General features: G+C 40.9%; 1 protein-coding gene across 3 annotated transcripts in view; it reads left to right on the top strand.

The window, feature by feature from the left end:
- Positions 1-27,405, top strand: part of STX18 (syntaxin 18) — a 120,707-nt gene that overhangs the window by 35,109 nt on the left and 58,193 nt on the right. For 2 of the 3 annotated variants that reach the window (XM_082389976.1, XM_082389977.1), the window contains exon 2: positions 4,941-5,029. The exons of the other annotated variant lie outside the window; for it this stretch is intronic. The gene's annotated coding sequence lies outside the window, so the exon portion shown is untranslated. The remainder of the gene's footprint in view (positions 1-4,940; positions 5,030-27,405) is intronic. 3 annotated transcript variants of the gene reach the window in all.

Raw genomic sequence — 27,405 nt, 5'->3', positions numbered from 1 at the left:
AGTGATGGTTGCACAACTTGTGAATATACTAGAAACCACTGAATAGCACACTCTAAATGAGTGAATTGTATGCTATATGAATTATATCTCAATAAGGCTGTTTAAAAAAAACCGGCTAACTTGTTTTTCACAGTGGCTGTACATTTTGTATTCTCACCAGCAATATGTGAGATGTCTAGGTGTTCCACATCCTCACCAGCACTTGGTATTGTCAGTATTTTTTATTTTAGCTATTTTAGCTAATGGGTGTGTGTGTAGTGATATTTCATTATTAATTTGTATTTCCCTAATGGCTAATGATGTAGAACAGCTTTCATGTGTCTGTTTGCCTTCTTTAGTGAGGAGTCTGTACAAGTCTTTAGCCCATTTTAAAATTGAGTTGTTTGTTTTCTTAGCGTGAAGTTTGAGAGTTCTTGACATATTCTGAATACAAGTCCTTTGTCAGATGTGTGATTTGCAAGTATTTTCTCTTAGTCTCCCAGTTAGTTTGTCTTTTCACTCTCTTAAATACTTCTTGATGGGTTACAAGTTCTCAGGGTTTCATTGTTTGATTACTCCTGTACCCTCACTGCCTAATATAGTACCTGGCATAAAACAGATATTCAGTTAATATTTGATGGATGAATGAATGAGTTCCCTCTTCTTACTGATTAGCAACAGGTTTTTGTTTTTGTTTTTGTTTCTGAGAGATAATATATTAAAAGCAAACCTAATTAGGTCACTTCCCTGATTAAAATATTTCCTTCCAGTTACCTCTTTAGGAAAAAAAAAAATCTCTAATATAGATTGTAAAGCCTGGAATGATACAGCTTGGTTCCTTGAACATTTCATGTTCTCCTCTGCCTCATAGTCTTTACACATGCTGTTCCCTCTGTCTGAAACACTTTTCCTCCCACTCTCTTTGCCAGGCTAATTTATTTATTTCTTAGTTCAAGCATCACCTTCGCTCATTCATTCTAGACTCTGGGAATATAAGAATGAATAAGACAGACACAATCCTTATCCTCTTGAGGCTTACCTTTCATGGCAGAAACCCTCTCTGCCCCTCACCCCAGAGTAGGTTGGGTGCCTCTGTTTTATGCGTTTATAGTATCCCTATGTTTTTACTTCACAGAACTTTGTTTAATTATTTACAGTTATGTATGTTCAGTGTTTTTCACCCTACCAGCCCATAAACCAGTGACCTTTAAATATTTTTGTTTATTTGTCCTTTAAAAGAATTTTGAAAAAAACTAAGTAACCTCATACATATATTTCAAGCTGACATCTATAATTTTTCATTATAAGTTTAAATAGTTGCACAGGATATAATTTCCAGCATACTATAAAACTTGACATTTTAAAGTTAAACTTTTGATCATTCTTTTAAATGTATCCCATGGAATCTAAATACTATATTTGATACCATCATTTGTTGGAAAAAAAAAAACCTTAAAAAATCTTTTTTATAGTCATAAATTTTACAGTCCTTCTTTTTCTCCGTAAACTCCATTTCACTTCCCCCACATAATATTATCCTATCCCTCATTATTGTTGAAAATATTTTATTGCTCATTCTCTTATACTTCTTTGCAACAAAAATAGGTATGCAAGTAGAAATTTAATTTTTAAGGTATTTCCGGTGATGACCAAAAGGCTGTAATTGTTCTCTGTTGAACTATTGTGTTAAATTATTCTGTGTTGAGCTACCTTTGCAATTATTACGAATATACATGGATTAAAACAAAAAATACGTTATTTGACGTGAAAAGTCTCTTAAGGCAACAGATTTTTTTAACTAGATCATGTGCAAGTGGATGAATGCTACTTTTTTTCTAGACTATGACAGTGTTCAGTATCAACTACATTCTTAATTTTCATTTCCTATGACGTAAGAGCCAAGAAACCTTGGAAACCTTGTTTGCATACATAAGCGGACAAGAGTGGAAGGAGTTTTGTTATAGCGCTGGCGCTCCACTCTGTTCTTTGAACTTCCTCTGAGTTACATGCCCAAACTGTCATCAAAACTTTTTAAAATGATCTGTCAGCTGACAACTCAGATCCTCCATTAATTGTGTTGAGTGGAAAAAATTGGAACCCGCCCCCCCACCAGACTTGTGAAAGGGTTTCTTGTCCAGTCATTAGAGTCATTCCCAGAATTTATAGTTGTCCCTTTGTTAGAGGTTTTTATGTCCAGGACAGTGCACCATAGGAAGTTCAGGTATGGTGGAGCTCTGACTTTCTTTAAGAAGTGGGAGAGGGGTGCTTGTGAAGTGTTTGTAAGAAAGTAGAACCAGCAGGATGTGGGTCACAGCAGATTCACAGGCAGATCTGCTTCAGAAAAGAGTATACATAGATGTTGAGGCTCTAGAAATAGAATTCCTTAAAACTATGTGTGCCAGATACACCACAGCAGTCCCTCCTGTGCTTCCAGGGGTACCCATCCCTCCGTTGTGTGGACTACTGCTTCAGGACACACGAGGGCAAAGAGCTGTGATTTTTTTTTTTTTTTTCCAACCACAATTTCCTCAACTCAGGACATCTAGTAAGAACTCAATAAATATTTTTTCACTGATGCAGGAAAAAAATTTTTCATGTAAAATTTGACTCCAAATCTATTAACCCTTTCAGTTTTCTTTGAAAAGATATAAAAGGGAAAATGTTTTTATTCCGGAGTAGTGTTGTATGCTATGAAGTTCATTTTTAATTTTCAAGAATAAAATGTTCTTTTACAAGTAAAGTTTTTAAGTCAGTAGCTGTCTTGCTATCTTAATAATAATGCCACTTTCCCTAAATCCTTTTTCTTTGTTTTTCCAATTACAGTGTTTAAGGTAACTTTTACTGTTTTTCAAGTAATAAGATTCCGCTTGAATTCTCCACTGAAATAATGGTTTTTTGGTACTTTTTATCCTAATGTAATTTTCAAAGATTTAAAAAAATAGTTGTCATTTGTTTTCCTTTTACCTGCAAGTGGTTTTGAGGTATCTGGCAGGTACTTTTAGGCATATTACACCTATAGGGTAATAAAGGTCTGTGTGCGTGCATCACGTAAATAGGTTATATTGCTGCTAAGAAATATGAACTGCAGATTGGCAGCTTCATCTTTCTGTTAATGTGCAGATTCTTAATGCTTAATATCCTGGAGGTTTCTGTTTTTCTGCAGAAAATCTAATACAGATTTTCTGTTGCCTCTTAAAATGCTGCACTTCTCCAGGAAACCTTATCTTCAATATAGCATCTGGTTTTCTGTGAAGTCAAAATTCTGAATCAGAATTTCCAGCTGTTGCATCTAGTTTTATGGAGCCTGAATTGAAAATCAAAAACTAGTTTATGTACTTAAATACCAGAAGTGAATATTATCTTTCTTTTTATAAAACAGTATGGCAATTGTATTTAAGTATTTCTAATTTGCAGTTATTGTTCATGATTTGCTCCAAGAGAAACAAGATTGAATAAGAGCTGAACAGCTTTAAGTGAATAGGTTACGTTTTATTCTCCTGTTGGTGTCCTGTGAACCTACACATACGGTGTCTGCACAAGGACAGATAAGAATTGTAAAATGTTAGTACTCACAAGTGCCTTACAGACCATTTAGTCTAACTCTCCTCATTTTCTAGATGAGGAAACTGAAGTCTTATTTTGCCCTGTATATAGAAAATGATCACTAACTTGAGGCAGAAGAAATCGGGTTTAATGGTATTAAGATAATTGTGTTGTTTACTGTTCTAAAAAGCAGTCATTCTGAACAGGCAAACAAAGGGAGGGGAGTCTTGGCAGTACTGCTCATGGACTGCCGCTGTGTGCCTGGGACTGGGATGCCGTATGAGGCAAATAGTTCCTTTCCTGTCTGGGAAACCGTTTGGCAATATATGTCAAGATTTAAACATGTTTGTAACTTTTTAGCTTGTAATTCCTCTTTTAAGACTTTGTCTTAAGGAATCACAAAATCAGATAAAGGTTTAGTATACAAAAATACTCTGGTATGGTTTAGCACAAAGATGTTCATTACAGCATAATTTATCCTGTGGAAAATCAGAAGAAACAACTTAGTTATCCAGCGGTAGAAAAATAGTCAAATTATGGTAAATTTAAACAATGAAATGTGATATAGCCATCAAAGTAGTTTTTAAGAAGATTTTTTAATTATGTGAGAAAGTGCTCATTATGGTGTCAATTAAAATAAGTAGACTATAAAATTGTACATATAATATGGTTCCAATTATATAAAGGATATATATATATATAAAATGGAAAATACATCAAAGTGGTAAAAGAGTTTATTTCTAGGTGATCTTATGGGTTGATTTTATTTTCTTTATATTTTGCTTATTTCACAAATTCTCTGTGATTAGCAGAAAATAAGGTTATTAAAAAAGAAACTTAAAATGTAGTTGAAGAGGCAAAATTTTTTCTAATACCAAGTGATGGAAAACCCACTTTAAAATCCCACTGAGGACAGGCTCATTGATACACAGTCTCTGATGCTTGTGCTCTGTTAAATCTCACACAGCTGCCCTACCTTCACCTCCATGGCTGGGATCCTAACGGTGGGAGTAGTGACCCATCTGGACTGTGGGCAGTGGGGAGAAATCCACAAGTAACTGCTGTATTAATCAGCAGTCATTTTATTTGGAAAAAAATATATTTGAAAAGCCATTTCCCCCTGTTGAATGAACATTCCTTTATTCTTTCATTTAGCAAACGTTTTTAGTGCCTACTAGTTAATTCTTCTGACTTGAAGGTAACATTCTGCTACTAGTGATTCTTTGCCCAGTGATTGTTGAAATTTTCCTAAATGTGCTTGCCAGAGTATTCTGGTATACAGGTAAGTCGACACAGTTCCTGTTCTCACCTGGTTCAGGTTTAATAATTAAATTGGGTTAGCGATTAAATAATGAATGTTTGTGTAGAAGCCAGTCAGTGTAATATCTGTGAACCTGAAAATACAACTTTATAATCAGTGCAGGGCTTGGTGGGATCCATGTGGCTGTGGCTTTGCAGTGCAACATGGTCGAGCAGCTGGGCAAATTAAATGCTGTTTTTCTAAAAGGTAAGCTTTCCAGAGCATGATACGGTTTTCTTTGCTTTCAGAATTCTTTGAAAAATCTGTGAATATTTTGAAGTCCTCAATTCCACTTTATAATTTAAAATTAATAACTTCTTACTACTGTAATTTCATACGTTTTATACTAACCCCCTAGGAAAAAAAAAAGTATTTACTTACTTCAAATTTCTTATATTGATTTCAGTTGGTCTCATTCCACATTACAATTACGGCTTTTCAGTCCACAAGGTATGGCTTAGAGTTGTGTTTCAAATTTGAAATGGGTTGTGCATTAATAAAGCTACTGTTTTTAATTTAAAAGAAAAGATCTTCGAAGAAAGTTTGTTAGGCACTGGGATAAATTTTTTAAATGTCTGTTATATGTAAGTTCATGATAGCCTCAAATTGTTATCCCCCTGCTAAGAAGTGGCACCTTTTTTCTTCATTTGCCTGTTCGGCCTAGTTGTCCATTTTGTCTCATAGGCTATAGCCAAGGAATTCTAGAGCTGGAAAATGCTGCCTAGGTGAGCTTTCTGTCTTCTTGCAAAAATAACCTGAAGCCCTACGATGAGTATCTTATTCTTAAAGGCCTTCAGAGAAGGCCACAGTCTTTCTAGTGCTTATTAGCATTTCTCTCTCTTTTTTTTTTAATCTGATATGAAACCTAGATCTTTTTCTTAAAATTTAAGCTGTTTTGCTATTTGCCTAATATTTGGGAGTACTAAGTTATACCCTTAAGGATATAAACTAATTGTTCTTATTATCCTTCCTAAATGTCCTGACTGCTTATATATTACCTGATTGTTTTGTCCTAACAATAGTGTTGTGTACCAGTGAACTGGTATCACAAAACTGTTTTTCTTAGAAAGATTATGAAGTCTTTGATATTGGATTGGGCCAGTGTTAGGTTTATTTAGCAATTCAATAGATGTTTATGGGATACGGGGACTATGTGCCAGTCATTGTATTGAGGATTGAAGATAACCAACAACAAAAAAAAAAAGGATGAGGTTAAGTGTTTCAAAGTACAGCAAGTCTAGTAGGGAGACCTTTCTGATATATTGGCAGTAATATTATAGTTATTTGGGGTTTATTATTGTTAATGGGTTTATTATCCAGTATTATTTTGCAAAGAAGTAGAAAAGTGACTTCAAATCTGTTTTCTTTTTGCTTCCCCCCCCCCCACCGCCCCACTCCGCCACCCCTGGGAGTGTTTCCCTCCAGAGAAAAATTGTTCTAAAAAGAAAAAAAAAACTTCCAAATTTAGGGAAGACATATATAAATCAGTTGTAAATTTATGTGGTAAAAACAATATGCATTGAGGTTCTGTGGAACAAGAATTCCCCTTTTATAGAAAAGAGTGATTAAGTTTGATTTTCCCAGTTAGTATTGTTACAAAAGTTTTATGTGACTAATTTTAATGAGTAGAAGAATACAACATCTGTTCATTTACAGTAACTAGTAATCATACCTCTCTTTGACACATACCATATACCCTCAGATGTAGACACCCAGGAGTACATTATCTCTGACCATAGCATATTGTCTCCTTATATTCTTGTGTCTTAGAAGATAAAGTTAATCTTCGTTTAACTCAGCAGGTGCAATACACATTTTGTTCTAGGCCTAGTAGATGTATCTCAGGAAGATACGACAGGGTGATTCTGAGGACCAGTGAACACATTTTTAACTTACAGATCTTATAAATTCTAGCGCAATAGGCAGTATAGACATTAGTTAAGAGCAGAGATTCTGGAGCCACATTAACTGGGTTTTAATCTAGTTATGCTCTGCATTAGCTGAGTGACAGTGGGCACAGTATTTAACCTTTCTGTGCCTCAATTTCCTCAAATGTAAAATAGGGATAATAGTACTATTCACCTCATAGATTAAGGAGAATTAAGTTGAGTTAATATCTGTAAGACAGAATAGAACTGTGCCTGGTGCAGGGTGTTATATGGGTGCTAGTGAGTGTGTGAATAGATGTTTTGTTATCTGTTGATGTTTTTGGTATTAATCACAGAATAATAAGGTGCCATTTGTAGTTCTGGGGCCTGCTCGGGGGTCGATGCTGAACAAGTTGAATGGTGATACAGCTTTTTCTAGTTTTCCTTAGTTCCCGCCTGCCGCCACCCCCAGTTTTTCTGCAACTCATGGTTCATTATAAACATCTTAGAAATTGGAAGTCTGTGATCTTTATTGGCATATTGTGCAATAATCCTGGGAATTCAGCCTGAGCCCCTGAGAGCTAAATCAGAGGTCATGCTCTCCTAAAGCCATACCAAACAGGCCTTCTGGTACAGATACTGGGGGGCAGGGGTTGGAGGAGTCTTATGGTCTTCACGGCTCCCTTTGTGCTGTGGAGCCTGAGGGGGTGTCTGGGCGATGGTACACTTGCATGTCTGTGATCATTCACTCCCATTGCCAACCTAGGTCCTGGATCTGGGATGGCAGACCCAACCACAGTCCTCAGAAACCAACACAGTCCTTCATTGGTTCAAATGCTGTTTTTATGGAATTCATTTCTGTGTAAAACATTAAGAAGCCAATTCTTCCATTGGCTATTAAGTCCTCTCAGATACAGGCTAATTTGTCTTGGCAGTATGAAGGAATCTTCTCCCTGCCTCGCACAAAAGGCATGTAAGTCACTGCTTCCCACACCCTTCATCTACCTCTTTCAAACAGCTGTTCTTTGCACACCCTAAGTGCTAAGACTTACAGAATTTGAGTCTCCTGCATGACACCATGGTTTAATGTGGCTGGTGGTAGGTTTTTTTCCTTTTCTTTTTTTTAACTCGAAACCTGTGGTACTATAGTTATTTAACATGGAAAGGGTTATAGGTAAAATGTCAGTCTTCCTACCCACAGTTGTGTAGGCAGCATCAGTATGGTGAGGCTTTTAATGACACTCCAAAGCGGCTGCTTTTAAACAGCACAGGTAACCCAGGCCTCAGCTCCTCCCCCCATTACTGTGGCTTGGGCCAGCTGGGTGGGTGGGGTGGGAGTGTGGGTGGTGGATCAGAGAGCGGAGAGCCTGCAGAGCAGGGACAGCAGTGAGGCATCCCCACGGTTAAGGCTGACGGGTGAGCAGAAGGGGGTGGATTCAGGAGCCGTTTCAGACATGGAGTCTGGAGGGCTCGCTGATGGATTGGCCGGAGTAGTTCAGTGGGAGGCAGTGATCAGCTGTGGGGGCTCTGCGGAAGAGGACACTGACGTTCTCGTAATCTCATGACTAACCCAGAGCATAGTAGCTGACACAGGACTTGCGGCCACGGTCCTGCGATGCGGGGTTATCAGGACGTGAGAGGCCTCACAGCTCTTGGATGCTGTTTCATTTTGCTGCCCAGGCCTCTCCTTTCTCCCTTACCTCACCACTGGGGTTGCTCTTGAAGAAATCAGAGTTTGGGACTTCCCTGGTGGCGCAGTGGTTAAGAATCCGCCTGCCAATGCAGGGGACATGGGTTCAAGCCCTGGTCTGGGAAGATCCCACATGCCGTGGAGCAACTAAGCCCGTGCGCCACGAATACTGAACCCGCAAGCCACAACTACTGAAGCCCGCACACCTAGAGACCATGCTCTGCAACGAGAGAAGCCACCGCAGTGAGAAACCCGCGCACCGCAACGAAAAGTAGCCCCCGCTCGCTGCGACTAGAGAAAGCCTGCGCGCAGCAACAAAGACCCAACGCAGCCAAAAATAAATAAATTAATTAATTTTAAAAAACCCCAAAACTCATCATTAGATGTTTAAAAAGGAAATCAGAGTTTATGTCACTTAATGGTGGTGTTGGGCAGTCCTCTGCCTCTCGGTTTCTTCATCTTGATATTGAAGATCTTATATTACTTGCTTTACCTTTCTCTTGGGAATGTAAAGAATAAATGAATAAAAAGAGAGAAATCTTGTTTTTGAAAGTATATATGACAAAGAGATCTTGATGAAGGTACACTTATTTAATGAAATATAATTCAACTATAGGATAAAAATATCACATGATCTGATAATCATAGATGTTCTCATTTACCATCCCAATATTTCAGACGTGGACAGTTTTTAGAGCCCGTAGTGTGTAGTTGACAGGCCCACTGTACTATGTCATTTTATTTTAACTCTCATATCCATTTTAACTTGTTCCATTTCCTTATACTAGGATACTGTGAGATCCTCCTTTTTAAAAAAATCTTGTTACGGTTAACTCAACAGATTATTTTACCTGAAAATGAATGTTATTATGTGTTGTTTTTTTTTTTTTCCTGTTTAATAATTCAGACATGGGGTTGGAGAGCTGGACCTGGACCTGGACTAACACAAGGCTACCATTTATTTTTTGTATTCAAACGTACAATTTTAATATGAAAGAAAAGAGAGAGAAAGAAAGAAAGCTGTCTTCTTCTGTCAGCACCATCTGTAAAAGAACACTTAACAGCGTTGGCTTACAGAAATTCCTTCACGGGGCATTCAAGGCCTTCCAGTCTTTGCATAGTACTTGTTGTATGCCAGGTATTTTTCTGAGCAGAAAATAACCCATTTCACCCTCATATATGTGTGGTATGTACCCATTTTTACAAAAGAAGAAACTGAGGCAAAGATAGGTTAAGTAATCTGGGCACATCCACACAGCTAGTGACTGTCAGAGCCTCTGTTGGATCCAGGCAGTCTGAGTGCAGAGTCCGCTTTACTGTCCCCGACCCTGCCCGCATCAGTGGTTCTCAGCCTGCTTGTCCATTAGACCCATCTGGAGAGCGTGCCAAGAGGGCCAAGGGATAAAGAGAGACGTTTTACCTGACCCTACGTGAGACCAATCAAATCTTCCTCCTTCTCCCTTTTCAAGGTCACCGTCTCCCTGTTTTTCTAGTCCACCAGACCCTTTTCTTCCCCTGATTTCATGACATATGTAGGGTTTTTAATGGCCTTTTGCAATTAATGGCATACAGCTTTATGGTTTGGCTCTCTAAGGCAGGGCCCTTGGGGACGGGGACATCCTTCCTCCCTGTGTGTAGCCTTCCCGGTGCCCAGCACAGCATTGTACGCATACACAGCACTTGATTGTTAATCCCTCCGTGGACGCTTCAATGTACTGTTGTCACTTTGAGTCAGGGGAGATCCCATGATGTATGGAAAGAGCATGGATAGTTAATCGGGCAGATCTGATTTGACCAACTCTAGCATATCTGAGCCTCAATTTTCTTACCTGTAAAATTGTAAAGGTGATAATATTAGAGGATTAATGTGAAGATTAAATGAGATATGTGAAAATATGGACTATGTTCTGTAGTAGGTAATCAAAAATAAACGCTGAATTCTTTCTTTGTAAAGTAAGCACAGTTTTGAATATGAAAAATCGCTTGAAAATGTGCTGTTCAGCTTTCAGTCAAATGCAAGAAGTCATGGAATTTTTGGAGCTCAAATAGACCTTCAGGATCAGGGAATGCAGTCCCTTCATTTTACAAGCGAGGAAATTGAAGCATAAAGAAGCGACTTGACCAAGGGCACGCTGTGAGCCCAGATGCAATCTCTGTGTGGATTACCCATTCTGTACTGGTGTACAGATAGGTGATTAATAAATGCTCTCTTACTACTGTGTTTATTATTACCTTCTGCTTCATAGCGTTTGCACTGTCACCTCAGTGTACTCTTATATGCGTTATGGAACTCTCAAAGCAACTTTGCAGGCCTCCAGTGTCTGACCCCAGTGTAAAGCTTTGCCTGTTGGATACAGTCCTAAAGGAGCCACCATCGGATATGGAGTTAGGGAGGTACAAGGAAAGAGTATATATTTACTTGATTTTTTTGCACAAGAGGGAGAAGAGTTAAAAATACACAATGAGGTTGAAAGCCCATGAAGCTCTTTCCAGTTCCTGTGTTTTCTGTGAAAACGGGGCTCTTTTATCTTTCATAAGTTCTTGCATGTATAAGGTTAAAAGCAGACGGGAAATGAAGTTATTCCAACTATGCTTCTAATAGAACGTTGATATTTTGTTCTTACTAAACATCATATTGTAAAAGCTTCAGAATAGCATCATGCTTTGAGGTTGTTTAAACCATTATAAACGTCATTTTCTGTTGATGCTTTAGAATAGATTTTTTAGATTTCTATTAATGTTATTATAGTTTGAAATAAAAGAGAAAAACAATTCATAGACACATAATATGTATTATTTATTTGGGGGCCTAATTGCTAGGGAAGTGTGCAGCCAGTCGTGAAGATAGGAAGATAGTAAGATGCATCATTTTCTGATCTCTGAACCCAAATTCTTGACTCCTGTCATCTCCCCTCCACCCCCTGCAGAAACCCTTTTTTTTTCATAGTGGGATAGTTTTTGGAACAACCAAGGTGAACACACTCTGGTGTCAAATCATTTACAGTTCCTCATCATTTTCTGTCCCATTTTGCAGCTTACTACATGTGCTAAGATGTCTTGATTCTCTTAAATGCTTGGGAAGGTTTTCCTTTGTAGGACTGTGAAATTAGCCGTGGACAGTGGGGGGAGGAAATGCCTGTGTCTTTTCCAAAAAGTGGGTTTGCTTAGAGAAGATGATGATAGATGTTTAGCATTCTTAGCAGCGCCTAAAGTCATTCGGAGAAATACCTATTTCAGGCCTCTCCAAGGACTTTGTCTAAAAGCAGAAACATTTGTAGTTTGGACTTTACTTGGGGTTTACAATATACTGTATGAGCACGTTACAAACATTTAACATTTGTTTTTTGACATGATCATTGGTATCTTTGTTTCCTGATTCTACACTAAGCTCTTAACCTTTTTTTGTTTTTATCTTCTTTTTCAGAAAAGTCTAAATGGGTGGGTTTTTAAAAATATAATGGAAACAGAATGTGGCTTAACTTCTAAAATTATTCATTATGCAGAGAAAAACCCAAAGCTATAAAATTTAAATCTCATGAAAGTTAATCAAATTTGGTAGTGCACAGATTTCATCAAAACCTGAATTTCATAAGCCTCGGAAACTTTGATGTTTTAAAAATGTTTGAGGAGTTTGTCTTTACCATTCCTCAAATACACACATTCTTTCAGACCACTCGGGAAGAAAGCGGAAGAGTGTGGCCGACTCCCTGAGGTGTCCCCGACTGGTTTCTAAAGCTGAAAGAAACTTCTTAGTCATATGGTGATAAGCAGAATTCAGAACATGTCTCTATTTTATTTTAGGATGTGTGAAATAGAAAGTGATAGTGATCACAAGAATGAAATTTGAGTTATGACATGTTGATGGATCTTCATATTAAGGCACTGTAAATGATATTTTCGGTTTCCTTATGAAAACAAAGTGAGCTCTGCTCTGAGTGATTCTCCTAATTGTTATTGTTAAGTTCTTTGCTCTGCTCTCTCTTTTTCTGCTCACGCTTAGATAATGTACAAATACGGTTTGGATCCTGTGTGTTTCACTTTCTTTTCTTAACTAAAAGTTTTCAGTGGGTGCAGTCTCTGAGCAAATCTTTTTCTTTCCAACAAAGTATTTAGCTTTCTATGCACACAAATTCACGAGTCAGTTAAACGTGTTTGATTAATTTATCACAAAGAGTGCCACCTTGAGTAAAAACAATTCTACTCTGTGGAAAGTTCTTTCTTTTTAAAAGAGGGTCCTTATTTCTAAGAGCAGAGCTCTGATTTAATTAAAGAGCATTTTATGCAATTTTTTTCTAAAGCTTAAGATTAATTTCTATGGTTACTAGGGGTATAAATCTCTAGATTGCTTTAAAACAGAGATTTTTGTTCAGGAGAGAGTTGACAGCTCCCTTTAAGAGAAGCAATTACTTAATTTTACTTTCCTAAGTTTAAACACATAAAAATATTTGTAATGATACCCCAAAGGCATCATAAAAATGTAAAATAATTGTACTCTAAAATATCTAAAATTACAGGAAATAGACCTCATTTTAAAAAAAGAACTGGGATTCATGGCTGGGGAACTGGGGTGTGACATACTTCAAAATCAGAATCTCTTGTCTGGAGCCTTTTTTTTAATGGTTAAAAAAAAATCTTTTCTATTGCCAATCATACAGACTTTAAAATATGTTCATTTTATTAGGAAATATTTCTTTATAGTTTCATTACCTTTAACATGTATTACTTTATGAATGTCTTAGATCCCCCTTGAGAGACAAACTGCTGTCTCTAGAATTAAATGGCATCAGTTGGCTGGTGGATTAACTGTATTGCAGTTACCCTTTAGGCTCTTTTTAATGATTATTTTTAAACCTACATAGCCCAGTTTTCTAAGCAGCTTTGAACAAGGGCAGCATAAATAGTTTCCAGTGTTTTACTTACCCAAAGTATACTTCCTTTTTCAGTAGATAATGTTAACTGGTAAATTGTTCCCAGGTTAAAGGTTTGTCATATTTTAATAAATATAGCGCAAGATCTATAGTAGGGACGCTTAAAGAAAACCCCCCACCTTTCCAAGTAAATGAATTAATACTTATCTTCTTTCCCACTTCGGTATTGTAGTATCAGTTCTTTTGCTATTTTCAGTTACTAAAATTTTAAGTGGGTCTTATATAGTAAAATGTCATTTTATTAGGAAAAGTGAAATTAGATAGTTTTGAAAGAACTGGTGTTTCTTATGTAATATGAATGCTGTTGGGACTAGATATGCTTTTAGTTTAAAACGTGCCTGATTCAGGAATGCTTTGCATTAAATGAGTTTATATTTTGAGAGCAAAATGGGGGGAAAGAAAACTACTTTCCCTCCCTTTTTTTTTAAGAGACAAAAAAATTAAGTTGAATGCAGATATTGAAAGTGCTGTGAGCTGAATGTTTGAGCAACAAAAGTAAACACTGATTATTGCAAATGTACATTTGGACCAATTTACTTTTATCTTTCAAGCGAAACATTTCCCACGGTTTTTGTGGGCTTTTATTTAAGTTGGGAAAACTTTGGAAGTTTGTGTGAAAGTATAAATAAGTTTGGGAAAGTCATGATTAGAGTTTGATAATAAACATGCAAAAGCAAATTGGGGAACTCTATTAAAGTCAGATGTAATATTTAATAATGTTTTCTCTAAAAACTCATTTTCAGGGAGAAGAATGGTGATTTATGTGGCTCTGGAATAAAGACTTTGGCTGTAATTGAAAATAAGGGTTAAATATGAATTCTTCAACATGTACGAAATTTTGCTTGTTTTTTCTGTAAAGAACCTTAATGATTGTTTGGGAGTTCCCAAAATGTCCCCCTCCAATTATGGGCACAAAAACTACATATGGATTTCCATGTAAAAAACAAAATACATACTTAGTTGCCAGGAAAATTTAAACTACTTTTTACGAAAGAAGCATTAAATTTTAATGTATAGGGAGATTCCTAATTTTGCAGGGCGGAAAAAAATTTTAGCTCATTTAATTATTGAAAGATATCATAATATAGAGTATAAATAAAAATAAAATTTAAAAACCTTAGTAGTCTAAAATTTGTTTTAAACCTCATTGTCATTACATCAACCTCACAATTGCAAATTGGCATTTTATTTTTAGTTGTTTATACAAATTCTTGGGGAAATTTGTCCGTTTTTTACTGTAAGGATACTGTAACTGTAAAATGATATTACTTTAGCAGTTATTACATTTAGGTACTTTTGAAATAGTAGTCATGCCAACATTTGATCAGATACAGAATTTTTGAAGGATTTCTTGAACATTATAAAGTTTTACTTTCCTTTCTTTGACACACTACTGTATATGTCCCTGAAAAGTGTATGTGTTTGGGATGGGGGGGCAGTTAGTGTTACATTTTGATGACAGTTTTATTGCTTACAAATTGATATGTGATTTTAACTGAAACTTGTTGCTAGGATAAGAATGGAAAATTTTATATGCATGATGTTTCAAATGCTTTACCTAATCTGAAAAACTGTTAAAAGGAATTTAAATTATATACACTGGTTTTACTTTTAAAGCTTTCAACTGAGTTCTCAATATAAAATTCACATATAGGACTTAAATATTTAGGTGTCTAAGTATAAAACAGTAAATCTTAAAAGTAGGCTGAAAAGATATAATTTGATTCTCAAAATCAAGATCTATATATACAGCTCAGGATCTAACCATTATTTTTCTAGTTATTATTACACACAGATTGAAAAATGTATTAGGAACTAATTATTTTCTGCTATTTTGAACACTTAAGTAAGAATCAGTTTTTATCAGGCTAGTCCCCATTTTATAAAAACTAGCAGTTAGCAATTTGCTACAGTTTCTTTAAATCCTAGATACAACTAAATTTTATTTTTATTTTTTTCAAGCAAAGAGATTGTTAGAATGTTTTGTAACTTATTCCTTGAAATAGTATTTTTGCCTTATTTTCACTTTCAGTTTTATGCCTTATTTACTCCAAAGAAGACCACAATGAGGGAAAGGAATCTATATTTTTTAGAGGACAGGGAATGATGAAACAAGGCCCGGATTTTGCTTGGAATTTGAACATTTGTATTATTGTTTGAGGCTGGCATGCTCTGCATTTTATTCCCACTCACTCAGTTGAAAGATGACTTCGGAGGCAAGGCTGTGTATCTTGTTACCAAGCCCTCTTTCTCAGAGCTTCATGATAAAACGCACATTGGTTCCTTTGCTTTTGTTTTCACTAATAAAGAAAAAATATATGTTTTAATAGAGCAAAGCACTTAAACACTTTGGGGGTTCGAATGTTATCTAAGCGTTTTCTGTTGGATGTAAATTATTGGCGTCTATCAAGCAGTATGGAAGTTGAATGTATGTTTTCCCTTTGTACCACCCTCAGTTGATTTCGCTCTTCTCTTTGCTGATGTGAAGCAGAAACTGGACAAGGTAACAGTTTTGATGATGAGATTAGAGGTAGCCAGGCTGACTGTCTCCTGGCTTTTAGAGAACCTTATAAGCTCAGGGCCACCCCTTCCCCTTGTTTAGATACTACTTGCTCTTTTGAGTTTCAGATTACAGGAGCAATTGATCTGCATGACCTATCTTAAGAACTTTAACTTTGCAGTGGAAACTTAAACCAAATGTATATCCTCAAGAGACAAATCATCTTAAAACCAGGCTGTTGTCATTTTGATATACTGTACTGTTCTCTGAGGGACAATGTGGTAGAGGGCACCACCTAGTGGACGGGATGTGCACTTGCTGCTCTTGGGTACAAGGTTTAGAGAGCGAGTCTACATTGATGTGACTCTTGCCCTTCCTTGGCTTGCAAAATAAGTGACGTTTTATGTTGTTCCCAGCTCATAATTTCTACCCAGGGCTAGGGTCCCAGGAGAATGAGATTGGGAGAAGTTGTGACATGTCAGTTTTATGTTGTTTTCCCACTTGCATAGGTGTGTGTGTTGGTCCTTGCGATCTTCACAAACATATTCTCCTCATAGTTGATATTATAATTAAAACAAAAAGATCATTTTTAAAATAATTTTAACACTCCTTTTTTATTTTTTCTTTCTTTCTTTCTTTATTTTTTTAACACTCCTTTTTTAAAATTTTATTTATTTATGTATTTATTTTTTTGGCCGCGTTGGGTATTTGTTGCTGCGCGCAGGCTTTCTCTAGTTGCGGCGAGTGGGGGCTACTCTGCATTGTGGTGTGCAGGCTTCTCATTGCGGTGGCTTCTCTTGTTGCAGAGCGTGAGCCCTAGAGCGCGTGGGCTTCAGTAGTTGCGGCTCACGGGCCCTAGGGTGTGCGGGCTCAGTAGTTGTGGCTCACGGGCTCTAGAGCACAGGCTCAGTAGTTGTGCTGCACGGGCTTAGTTGCTCCGCGGCATGTGGAATCTTCCCGGACCAAGGATCAAACCTGTGTCCCCTGCATTGGCAGGCAGATTCTTAACCACTGCGCCACCAGAGAAGTCCCCAAAAAGGTCATTTTTTAAAATGTCAATAGGGCAACATTCAGTCTTTGGGGGTTTTATGTTTTTGAGTGTTTGTGTTTAACCTTAGTAATAAGAGACTACCTTTGGATAGAACTGCTTGTTGCCATAGCCTTTATACTCTGTTGCTAATCTGTTCTCTTTATGAGAAGAGGAGTTGCTGCTGATTTATCAACTGGATCATAAATTGTTGGCTGCCTGTTAACAGAGAGTTGCGTGCCTTTGGAGTAAACTAACAAATTTGCAAAAACAGTGTGAGAAAATTCCATATTAAAAAAAACTTTTAATGCATCACAACTACCAGTTTTAGGTATAGCTATTCCTTAATGTTTATTTTAGAATGAGACATTCTTAATAAAATGTATCACTCTTTCAACAGACACTTATTGAGTTAGGAACCTTGCCAGATTAGGGAATCTGAAACGAATGTGACATAGTTCTTTTTTGGACATGCCATTTTTTTTTTAAGTCTTTTAATTCTTTACTACAAAAGGAGTGAACATATTCCTGAGAAGTGGAATGTACTACAATTGGGTATAAATGTGTTTATTTGCATGGTGTTTTCTGCCACGACTGGAAGAATTTAGAAGACATTTAGCAGGTACTTTTGGAGGAACCGATAAATAAAACTGATGGCTTTCTTTTAATGAGTTTGGTGTGTGGGAATTTGTAGAAGCCTGCATGATAACTCTTCCTCAGTTGGGTTCTTCAGCTCGAGTTTTATGCTGAAAGAGCCCAAGCTTGGAGATGCAGCATGAAGAATTTAAGAGCACAGGCTCTGGAATCTGTTTTGAGTATGGACCTTGGCTTTTCAACTTGCTAGCTGTGTGACCTTGGGCAAGTTATTTAACAGCTCTGCGCTTCAGTTTCCATTTTCTCATTTGTTACGAGAATTAAATGAGATCGTCTACGCAGTGGCATAGTCAACACTAAACACTGATGATGATGATGATGGTGACGACGCTCGGTTAGGGCTTCTCTTCCATCTTCCCTTTTCTCCATGCTGTAAAGCAGGAGTGTGAGTAGTTGTGACAGTGTGCTCAGTCTTCCCCCCACACCTGCAGGCCTCGCGCCCCTGCCGCCTCCACCTCTCCCTGGTTACTGTTACCACTGTGCAGGTAGACTCTGCCGATGGACGGCCGGCAGCTGCTTCCAGGTGCTGAGCTGGAAGTGCTTCCTTAGGCACATGAGGTTTACAAAAAAATTGTGCCCTCCTGTGTTTGTCTGTGTTTGCCTGTTTGTTGAATTGTGTTTTGTGACCAGAGGGTCTTAACCTGAACTCCAGTGAGCCAAGAGCCTCTGAAGCTCAGAATGGTAGACAGGAAGTTTTTTGTATCTTTGGGAATATTCATCTTCTTAAAGGAATAGATCAGACACATAGCTTTGGTTAGTGTCTCAAAGGATCTGTGCCCCCTAAAAGGGTCAAGAACTATACCTTTGAAGTTCACAGTTCTTTCTGGAAAGCCACTCATGAAATTAAAGATACTATAACCCACCCCCTAGAAAATGAAACTCAAATTTGACTTTTACACTATTTGTTTCATAAGATATACAGGCATAATTTTAAGGGTAGAGTTGAGAAGTTAATTTAATTTGAGAAACTCAAAAATAAATGGAACATTTTTCCTCTTACCCCTCTTGTCAAAGTTCTGAAGAATCATAAGAGCAAGGAAAAGTTAGGAGTACAGGCTCTGGAGTAGACCCCCTGGTCTCAGGTCCAGCTCTGTCACTTGCTAGTGAGACCCTGAGCCAGCCAGTCAGCCTCTCCCACTGTAAAGGGGGAATAATGACGGTACCTCCCTCATAGGATTGCACCGAGGGTGAAATGGAGTCATCTGGACGAAGCCCTTGTGGCTCTTCTTGGTGTGTAGTAAGTACTGCGTGTTTGCCATTATCATTTTGTTGCACATTTTTGTTTACCCAACAACATTTGTAATACGTACAAATTTGTTGCCTATTACAAATGGTCTTTAATTGTCTATTTTACCTATACTTTATTGATGTGTGAACAATTACAAATATTTCTAATTTCTTTCTTCTGACCAGACTTTCCAAGGTTCTATAGCTGAGTTGCCTGAGTCAGAAAAACCTTAATAAAGGAGGATCCCAAGTACGTGGATCCTTAAAATCACGCTTGAAACTTTGGAGAGCATAAAAGGAGTGAAAAGAAACCAGTAGGGTTTGGTCAGAAGGAACGTTCAAATGGATTGAACGCCAAAAATTATCTTGGAGTTTCTTAGTCGAAAGGACCTCTGCGGCCTGCAGGTGAGGAGTCAAGGCCCAGAGCAGAGAGTCGGAGGCCCTAGGGCCGGCTCCGGTCCCCGGTGCGCCCGTGGGGCGGGTGCCTCTGCCTGCCTGGAGCTGGCCGCCCACCATACCTTCCGCTCGAAGCGCGGTGTGAGAGCAGGGTGGATGCGGCGGGCTAGCTGCGGAGTGCCAGTGTGAGCGGTGGTCCTCAGAAAGGGGGCGGTAAGTGCAGAGACTGCCTGGGAGGAGAGCACCTGCGCTGAGAGAAAGGAAGTCCTTGTGAGCCGAGAGAAGATGCGGGGGGGGGGGGGGGGGGCGGGGGAGCCAGCCGCACCCTCGAGACGCACCTCACAGACGCTGAGGCGGCAGGAGTCGGCTCCGTGTGCTTGGCGGAGAAGAAACACCCATCTCGCCTGGGCCCCTTGTTGTCCAGTCCGCACGTGCGGGCCCCGGGTGAGGGTGGGATGGAGCTTGGGCACTGCTGTGCGTTCCTCGGTTGTTTGCGCAAGGCCTCTTCCGGTAAGAGTACCTTGCCTCACTGCCTGTGAGTCTCGCATCTAAGAATAAGCATTTTTGCTCTCACTGTGGCTCTTAAAACTCAAACCAGCCAGTCCTCTGATGCACAACTGAAGAAATGGCAACCGTTCCGGCTCTGGGAGAGCGAGCTGTCTTGGACGTACCGTAGTAAGTCAGAATCCGGAGCAGCCTGTGTAAGCGCCGGCTGCGTCCCGTGGGCGCGTTTTACCTCGTGCCTGGAAGTTAGCCCCGGTGAGGGGCGGCTCCGCTGTGGAAGCAGCCCGAGGACAGCAGGCAGCGGAGCTCTCGTCCAGCCAGCTCTTTTCAGGAGCTGGTCGTGCCCACGTGAGTTGTTCCCAAGCTGCTTTCAAGAAGGGCTTTGCCGGGTGCCCCGCCGCCGTGGTGATGAGCCTGCATCAGGGCATCTCTGCCCCTCCTGCCTCTGCTCTTTGCGCCTGACCTTGGTACCCGCGGGGGCCACCCGTTGCCGCTGAGGCAGTTAAAGTTGGACTCCGCAGCCAGACCCTCTGGGGCCAAGTTGTGATAAGTCACGGACTCGCTGTGGGGCCTTGGGCAGCGTGTTAACCTCTCTGGGCTTCAGCTTCCTTCTCTTCCATGGGGGTAGTAACAGTGCCTGTCTCATAGGGTTGTCATGAGAGTTAAATAAGTTAAATATACATAAAGCTCCTAGAATAGTGCCTGGCCTGGAGTAAGCAGTCAATAAACGTTAGCTACTAGAGTTAACCACCACCTGTCCTCCACTTGTGCTGGATTTGTGCCAAATCCAGTTTCTTTCCTTCCCCTGACTCCATAGCTCTCTGTTCCCCTCAGTGCTACGATTTTGTGAATGACCTTCTAGGTCACAGCTCTTTCAGGTGACCTGGGTCCCTCCACCCCCCTTTCCATCCGCTGCCCCAGGCAGCCCCCACCCCCATCCAGGCAGACCTGGCCTCATGGGTAAGGCCCAGACAGCGACGAGGAGGCGGCGGAGGGAACCTTAATATGCTTGAGCACCTGCTTTGTACCAGACACAGTACCGACGTTTTCACTGACAGCTTGTAGTCACCTTCAGTTACTGTCTCCAGTGTATACGTCAGGGGTTAAAGCTCAAAGAAGTTAAATATCAATAAGTTGCAGAAGACACTATCACTAGTCAGTGACGGAGCTGGGATCTGAACCCAGGTCTGTGTGACTCTGGAGTTCATGCTTTGCATTACCCAGAGTGGACAGAGCAAGATACGTGCGCACTCTGCACACACAGCCTCCGGACCAGACGGGATTTGGATTGGGTCTGAAAAGCGATGTGAAGCCGTGTCAGCCCTGGGTTGGAACTCCCTGTCTGTCCTCCCTCTTCCCTTCCCCTCTTCTGCCTTATTATCTCCCTCCTTAATGTGCTTGCCCCATACTGGGTCTTAATCTGTTTGTCCAGAGAACAAATAAAAGGAAGGTTTCCAAGCACACAGAAAAGAAAGTAATGATGATTAACCAGCATACATTTGCAAAGCACGAGCCCTGTCCCCCCCAGCCTCATTGTGCACTTTTGGATCAGGTTGTAGGTGAGGAGAAGATCTGATTTCAGAGTGCGGTTAGCAGATCTCACCGTGATATTTTTGTGGAGGAAACATTTTTTTCTTAATGGACTGAATATTTGGATTGCAAGGGTGTCTGTGGTTCGTTGATCTGGCTGTCCACCGGGAGGGGTCTATGACTCCATGCTTCTTTTTCAGCCCTGTTTTCATTCCAGTTTTTAAAATGATAATTTTTACTTAGAGATGTCTTTAGTGGCAGAATGATCAGAATGGCAAATGACAAGGAGCCAGGGGAAAATATGGATATAGTGAAGACATAGTTCTTCATGGAAAAAGCGATTTTACTTGATGGAAAAAATAATTTTAGTTGATGTTAAGTCAGCTTGACTCTGACTTGACAGTGAACATCCTCTTCGGCGGCATTAGTAGAAGCACAGAGGCTGGAACGGAGGTAATGGTCCTGCCTGCTCTCCACCTCCTGTTGACACAGAGTATTGAGTCCATTCTCGGAACCACATTTGACTTTGGAGGCCAATAAATTCCTGCATTCAGAGACTAGTAAGTAAGACCAGCAGCCACAAGTGTATTTCACGTAAAGAATTCCCTAAGGGATTGAGAACGTTTAGCTTACAGAAGAGAGAAGACTTGCGTGGGGGGCACACAATAGCTGAACTCGATTCAGAGTGAGCAAAAACTGTGAGCTGTGGTGGAGCGGATGGCCCGGAAGAAGCAGGGGCTCCCTCCAGGCAAGCAGAGCAGGGTGTTACTTCCTGGACGTGTACTCTGTATGTCAGCTAGCAAATAGCGGGTTCAGATAGGCCAGGAGTGGACCGAGCTTTGGAAGTGGAGGGTATGTGCCAGCATGCCAAACCCATGCAGTTTGGGGAGCCAGTAGAATGGGAATTAAAATGTTTAATGAGATTAAAGTGTGAACCTGAAGACGATGACATGTAAAGAGAAAGCTGGGGCAGAAGGATTGAGGAGGAAAAGGTTGAGAACCTGATACGCTTTTACTTTTTCTTGAGGTTAAGAGTCCTAGACCTATTTTAAAATGGAATTGCATTGAGCTTCATGGGTCATTAAGCCCTGTGGTGCTACTCAGCTTTTGAAAGTTGTCATGAGTTTGTTCATTATGTCATTAGCACTAAGAATCTAAGATTTTACTTTTTTCATTTCTTAAAAGGAGATAGGGGCTTAGTATTAGAAAATAATACCTTTCAGGTTGCTGGAAGGTTAGTTGCTAATATCAGCAATTAGGCCACTAAATTCATCTCGACCCCTGTTAGTTGTCCTTGTCCCCTCCGTGTGGCCGTCCCTATCATCTGCTCCTCAGGATCTGTGCAGCTGGCGTAGAAGGCTGGAACTAGAAGAACCACTCTCTCTCTTCTTTCACGTACACATTTCTCTCTCCCTCTCTCTCTCTCCCCCTCCCTCCCTCTCTCTCTCTCCCCCTCCCCCTCCCCCCTTAGAAAACATACCCTGAATTCTGGAAACTACAAACCAGTAAGGTTGGCACTGGTTCTCAGCAAAATTCCACAACAGGTTATTTAACCACTGATGACAGTTTCCTTAGATCAAGAATGTCTATGTCTTTTTTTCTAATGAGATTTCCAGACTGATGGGGTAGAGCACTTTATATATTCAACTAACATTTATGTTATATATGTGCACACATATATATGCATGTATATATGTAATGTGTATAACATATATACATGCGGCAAACATTTATAACATTCAGCTAACAGACACTTACAGCATGCCTCCCGAAGGCATCATACAGAGAAAGTGGGAAGTGAACCCAGAATGCCATATTTTAAAACCTCCTAAGGCCCAGCACATTTGAGTGCTTGGTGGATGAGAAAGAAGATGTTCCAGGCAAAGCAGCAGTGCCAAAGGGCAGAGGCGGAAAGAGGAGGCTGGATCAGGGAAGGGCTCTGAGGGTCTGGGCTCTGGGGTGGGTGTGGGAAAGCAGGCAGGGAAGCTGGCTGGTGGGTGCCCATTCCTTTGGCAGATTTTCAGCCAGTGGTTTGGACAGGCCTGGCTGACCAGTTTACTTTGTGGGGTGAAAAAGAGGGAAGAGTCAAAATGTTCTGAGATTTTCTAACTTCGGGAATCGAGAGAGAGAGGCTCTGTCTCCTTGTGGGGACAGGGAGGGGCTGAGGGTAAGTCAGGAGGATTGAGCATGAGTGGTTGGGTGACTAAGGCTTTGGGACATGTAGCTTTTGAGGCACCAGTGAGACATGCAGTAGATGGTTGAATACGCTCCTGGAACACAGGAGCGAGGCAGGGGCTGGGTGGGCATTTTCTGTAGATGGTAAATTAAGCTATGGATGGAAGGGGTGGGTTTAGCAAGAATGTGTCAGGGCTGAGCTTCATTAAGTTTCCGAGGTGTGCAAAGGCAGAAGAGGCAAGGAAAGAAGGTGAAGCAAAGTTGTCAGAGGTTTAGGAAGAGAACCTGGGGACAGAGGGGTCCTGGAAGCCGAGGGAGTATGGTGCTTCAGGAGGGGCTTGTGCGAGGACTGCAAGAGTGGCTGCCACCCCTCCAGGGCCCTGTACGCGCCGAAGGGTGACCTCGTGCAGTAGAAATTAAGGCGGAAGTGATAGGAGGAGGCTCAGACTCCTTGCTTATTACTAAACAATTGCTGAAAGTAAAGAAGTGAGAAAGAACAGTTCATACATGTAATCCTTTAACACACTCACTGCTGTGACCCCAGCACCGAAGGAATGTCTGTGGCCATGCCAGGCTCTTTTGTGGGTGACTAGTCACTGGGAGCTTCTCTAGCACAGGGATGGGGACAGGACTCAGACAACCCTCACTGTGACTTCAGCAGAGTCGTCGCGCTCCAGAGCTGTGACGGTTCTGAACTTTTAGCTATAATTGGTATTGATGCATTTTTCAATTATGACTGAAGGGAGGTGGATTTGGAATTTCGTTAGCGGGCCTCCAAATCAGACTTGGGAACATGATCCTTGTGAAAAGTCGTTTTAGCTTATCAGTAGTTGGCAAACATTTATACAACAGTGGTTGTTCTGACTGTGCCTTTGGCTGCCTACTAAACTGGACAGCAAGCTGTGTCCACTGATTGAATGAAAAAAATAACGATTTTGTGTTACAGGGAACTTTTTACAATATGCCAGAGGGCCGTACTGGAGTCTCTTTAATCTTTAACAATGGCTGTCCCTTGCAGAGGCAAATTATGCAAATCAGTACTTAGTGTTTCATAATCAATCAGGTCTTTGTTGGAAGTGTTATGAGCGCCAGAGCAGAATTCCTGTGGCGGGGGAGAGTAGTAGGGGACGTTGCAAGTCAGGCCACTGCTGTGATCTGCAGAGGACACTGGTGGCTGCTTTGAACCCCCCTGCAGTGTAAATGCAGTCGTCCTTTGAGAAGAATCCCTCCGTTTTGTAGCAGGGTTTTTGTTTTACAGTTTATCTTGCTTTGGGTAATTTACAAAACACCCACGAAGGAGCAGCTAGCAGGTCTGTGCTGTGGATGACACGCATAAACAAAGCTGGGCCCGCTGCCTGGGACGGCAGATGGCAGCCATGCTCCGGAGCTGCCTTTGTGTTGAACCTGCCGGGAGTGCAGTGTTTTAAAACCTTGGGCTCATCCAAGTGCGCGTGTCTATTTCAAAACAATGTCATTTCAGCTTCAGCCTGCACAGCACAATTAACCTTTAATAATCCTTTGATTCTAGATCAAAGATACAGAACCAGAGAAAATTTTAAAGGCCTTGGGAAAAAATTGTGATATTTTTGAGAGTTCCTGTTACTACTCCTGCTATAATACATGTGTTGCCATCTAGTGGATAATGTAAAGTATATAGCAGACTTACTATGTTTGGAGTTTATTTTACCCTGCTAGTAATTCTTGAAGCGGATAGAAAATCAGTTCAGTTCGGAGCATTAAATCATTTTTGGAGAGCCGCTTTGGGCTAGGCATATGCCTGAGCAGCTTATGTTCGATAGACATGAAAACATTTCGAAACGAGACGGTGGCATCTCTGAAAAAGAGGTGCTTGCGAGGGGTCCTTAAGCTGGCCTGGAAATGGCAGAGAAGACTCCCGGGAAGTGTATCCCCTGAGCAGAGTAGGAGTAAGTCAGAAGACCGGGATTGGGCGATGGGGGAGGGCTCTGAACCCGGAGAAGTCAGCAGGGCCAGGAACACTAGGGGGTCCCAGGCTCAAGGAATTGGATTTGACCCTGCGGGGCCTGGGGAGTCAGTATACACTCTTAGTTAGGGAAGATTTACCTTTTTGTTTAAAAACATTTTTTGTCTGGTTGCAAAGATTACACATACGAAGTGTAGAAAAATTTTAAGGTACAAAAAGGTATTAGGAAAAAGCAAAGTCTCCAAATCTTACCACCCAGACAACCATCAGTGTTTTGATGAGCAGTCTTTTAGATTCCTCTCTCTCTCTGTGGATTCAGCTTCAGGTCTGTATTTCATATAATTTACCTAAGTACATGCTGTGCGCAACCTTGGCTTCCCCCCGTTCAGCAGCATGCTTGTGGGCAACCATCCATGGGGTTGAGTCCCTGGGGCTGAGTCCATGTCAGCAGTGCATATTTACCTGCGGGAGCAGATCTCACGGCTGCACATATTGGGATGTTTTTGTTTGGTCTCTCCTAGTAAAAGCTTTATGTGTAACAACAGGTAATGTGAGAATCTGTTCTTCCCTGTCAAATGCATCTAATATAGGGACCACTGCTACTGTTTTTTATAATCAGTCTGCTTATACAGTAGATGTGTTTTGTGGAGAAGTCCAGTGTCTTGATGATTTTTGAAATTAGCCTTATTAAAATACAGTCACTTAAAAGTGAACTTGATTCATCTTCAGAGAAAGAAAAGGATGAGTCAACGTGAATGCCTGTCATTTTAGAATGGAGTTTAAACAATTGTTTAGTTGAGTATCACCTTCGTGGAGAAGCCAGATCCTGGCTGACCCTGGAATGTGGCTCTTGGCTTTGCGCTGACCCATAGCTGTTGACATTGCATTTGACCTGAACAAGGCATCTCAGCATTGGGTACTTTTGATCTTAAAACGTTCTGTGTGCACTGTGGTGAAAGCAGCCCTCAGACCCACTGCGCTCGGATGGGACAGTAGGCTTGTCTTCATGGGCAGACTTGCAGAGGCTGAAAGCACGCAGGCGCTTGGTTTGGGAGTCACAGTCCCCTGTTTATTTTGAACCATTTATATGAAATGTGTCACTTCAGTGTCTTCTTATCTGTAAAGTGGGATTATAGTGGAACCTATCCCACAGGGTTATTAGGAGAACTAAATGAGCTAATGGATACACAGTGTTTAGACCGGTTCCTGCCACACAGCATGTGCTCGATGAAAGTTGGCTATTAACTCGTGCTATTTCTATTTTTAAAGAATCATTTTTCCTGCCCTCCCTTTGTAGTGAAGCTCAGGGAGATTAAGCAACTTGCTCAAAATTTCAGTTGGCAGGGGCTTCCCTGGTGGCGCAGTGGTTGAGAATCTGCCTGCCAATGCAGGGGACACGGGTTCGAGCCCTGGTCTGGGAAGATCCCACATGCCGCGGAGCAACTAGGCCCGTGAACCACAACTACTGAGCCTGCGCGTCTGGAGCCTGTGCTCCGCAACAAGAGAGGCCGCGATAGTGAGAGGCCCGCGCACCGCGATGAAGAGTGGCCCCCGCTTGCCGCAACTAGAGAAAGCCCTCGCACAGAAACGAAGACCCAAAAATAATAAATAAGTAAAATAAAAAAAAAATTAAAAAAAAAAAATTTCAGTTGGCAAAGGTTAAGAATTTAGGGAGTTTATTAAAAACACCTCTTTTTTCCCAGCGCAATTTTGGAACTACCTGAAAGAAATACAGGAGTCGGAACGTGAAATAAGCCAAACGGAGAACCTGGCTTTAGATGTGTGGCCAAGTATGGGTGGCGCGCTGGCCAGAACAGACCCTCTGTGCTGCCTGGCTGCGGAGCGCGCTCCCTGCTGTCTCCGCACCCGCACCAGTGAGGCCTCTGCCCGAGACGCGCGAGCGGAGCCCGGGGAGACAGGACAGGAAGTTCGTCCGGCTGGGGTCCCTCCACACGAAGCCTGAAGTGGGGGAATCAAGGTCCCCTTCAGAGTAAGTGGTGCAGGTTGAGCAGAGATTAGAACCGAGAAGCTCAGCCAACTCCCTGGATTCCGTGCCCGTTCTCTCTCGTCTGCCCTGCTCCACCCAAAGCCCACGGTCTTCTGCGCGGAGTCCGCTCCCCTGCTCATACCCCGCCCCACACC

Source organism: Balaenoptera borealis (assembly GCF_965194805.1).
Source record: "Balaenoptera borealis genome assembly, chromosome: 4".
In the NCBI taxonomy this organism is placed as follows: domain Eukaryota; kingdom Metazoa; phylum Chordata; class Mammalia; order Artiodactyla; family Balaenopteridae; genus Balaenoptera; species Balaenoptera borealis.
Note: the sequence above shows the minus strand (reverse complement) of the source record. Positions and strands in the feature narration are given on the sequence as shown.